Here is a 2,845-nt window from a genome sequence, read left to right as displayed (position 1 = left end):
GTTCTGAAGCAGGTCACTGACCCTAAGGTATCAACTCTGCTTTCTCACCATAGATGCTGCAAGACCTGCTGAGTTTTTCCAGCAATTTCTGATTTTGTTGTTAATAAGAAGACTATGTTTGAAAAGGGTTGGAAGCAACAGGGTAGGAAGAGGCTTGCTTGAGGTAAAATCACGAGCATAGTCCAGCTGGGTTGAAGGTCTGCAAATCTTTGGTAAATCTATGTCATAATAACCTATTAAAGAAAACATGCCTCATTGAGAAACTCTCTGATCTCTGAATACTGAGTTAATACTTGTGCAGCTGATAAGTGGAACAAATGTCACAGACATCGGTCACTATGAACCCTGTCTCAAAGCAGATAACTGCTCCTAAGAAGGTTCAGTTGACCTTGGAACCGTCAAAATGGCATTGGCGTCAAAATATACCATTAGAGACTTAGGTTGTATTGAACAACGAGGCTGTCTCAAACAGAAGTGCTAGACATCTCAGCTAAGAGCTTGCTTGTAAATGGTCAATGGATGGGAAATTAGTGGAAGGCTTAGCCTCAATATTTTGTTTTCATTTTTCCTACCACAAAGTACCTTGTGAAGATGAGCTGTCTTTCGAACCCCTGCAGTCTGTGTGGTAAGGATAACAACAGGACTGTTGGGAAGGGAGATCCAGGATTTTAATCCAGCCACAGTTAACAGTGGTTTCGTTCCAAGTCAGCATGGTGTGTGTGTGTGACTTCGAAAGCAATTCGCAGTTAGTGGTTTTCCACAGCATCTGCTACCCTTGTATTGCTTGGTGCTAACAAGGATTTACAGGATGGGTTTGAAAGGCACTGTTGATGAGAGCTTGGTGAGTTGCATTTTTTAGATAGTACATATTGCTGCTATTGGGCTTTCCTGGTGGCAGAACTGAATGTTTAAGGTGGCAAATGGGTGTTGATCAAGCAGCTTCTCTGTCCGAAGATTATGTGGAGAGTCTTCAGTGTTGTAAGAATAACACTAATCCAGGCTTGGAGAATAGTCCATCACACTCCATGGAGTTGGGCATTAATCTGCTATCCCTGTGGGGTAGGAGGTCCTGCCTGAGAGAGTTACTAGCCAATCAAAGTCCGCAACTCTTGATGGCCTGGTCACCTCTGTGAAAGTTGTGGCCACTTCCAGTATTGCACTTGAACAATGAGACAATGTATTGCGATGGATCAGAACATTAGGTTGAATCTTCCCAGTCCCTGAACAGTGAGGACAACAGCAAGGCAGCTGACAAATAATGGCAAGAATGAAAATTCAGATTTTTTTCATCAAGCAAAGAAAGTCAAATTTTCCACCCAATGTTTTAATGGTTAACTGAGAATCTCACTAGTGAGCAGTGAGGGGCCTATGTACAAGCATTATTATCTAATTTTGCCTCACTTATATGCAGGCTGCTATTTTCCTAGATGATGAAGAGAAACAAGATAGCAACAGTTCTCAACATGAGAGGCAGAGCAGGGAGCTGATGGTTGCAATGTGTGAGCATCTTCTATGAGCTTCCATCTTAACCAGCATTCCCTAATACCTCAGGACATGCTCCACAGAGAATGACCACTTTAGCCTCTGTCCACTGAGCCAAGAACCAGCCACATCCAATTATCAGCATCATCGCATATATCTTAGCCTCGACCTGATTACAGTTCTGCACTTCGATACTACACTGTGTTCACCGACATTTCTTATTGCTGTGTTACTGCCAGGACACTCTGAGCACAAGGACATGCACCCACCTCATGCCTCAGACCAGGGTGCTGCTGAGAACTCTTAGCTTGTTTTTTGCCCATCACAAATAGTGTTGATAACTTCTTCCAAATTTACAATCCAGTGACGTGAATATTTCCAGACTCCCTGCTGCTCCTGTTTCTGTTTGTGCATTTTAGTGGTGTTATTGGAGGCTGATAGTATGGGGTCCTCTTCTGCCTGGGGATGAACAGGTGCCTGGACAATGGTAGTCCTCCTTGTTCCAACAACCAGCTGCAGAGATGTACTGGTGATATGCTCACCAGAATGTGCTCCCAACTCTAATCTTGCTGAATTGCTGGACATCCTGATGTACAGACCATGTACATCATACAGCTCTGGGTGACAATGTCAGACTAGCTGACAGTATCTAACTGAGTGTTGTGACTTATGCATTTGAATATGTAGATCCTTCTGCACCTCTGAGTCCAGCAGTAATAATGTATGTCTTTTTTAATTCTTCCTGTGAGCAATCTCACCTTTGGCCATGTTATATGCTATCTGACAGATTTTTGCTCACTCACTCAACCTATCTATATTCACCCATAACCTGCTTATGTCTTCTTCACAACATACTTTCTTATCTAAATTATATCATCTGCAAATTTAGCTACAACGCCACAGTGGGGAGGACAATTTCACGGAGTGTTACACGTGGGGGAGGGTGTCTTCAATGGGTCCCAGAAGAATAATTAAGGAGAGGCCCCTCCTCTCCCCTCACAAACCACCATCACCAGCAAAACCTGCAGAGCAAGCCTCTCAATGTGGGTTAAGGGATGATTTTCTTAATTGGGCATTAATTGTCCACCAAAAGATCTCAATTTACTCATCAACATGTAGGGGTGTGATCACATTAGGGGCAGACAGGTAGGCAGTGAATTTAATTAACTACCCCACCATCAAAAAGGACGGATGGGTGGCGAGGGGGTTGTAAAGCCTTATGTGGCATCTTACATCCAGAAACAGAGCATAATCCCTAAGGTAGTAGGAACTGCAGATGCTGGAGAATCTGAGATAACAAGGTGTAGAGCTGGATGAACACAGCAGGCCAAGCAGCATCAGAGGAGCAGGAAGGCTGACGTTT

This window comes from Rhincodon typus, chromosome 17 (genome assembly GCF_021869965.1).
Source record: "Rhincodon typus isolate 14 chromosome 17, sRhiTyp1.1, whole genome shotgun sequence".
In the NCBI taxonomy this organism is placed as follows: Eukaryota; Metazoa; Chordata; class Chondrichthyes; order Orectolobiformes; family Rhincodontidae; genus Rhincodon; species Rhincodon typus.
Note: the sequence above shows the minus strand (reverse complement) of the source record.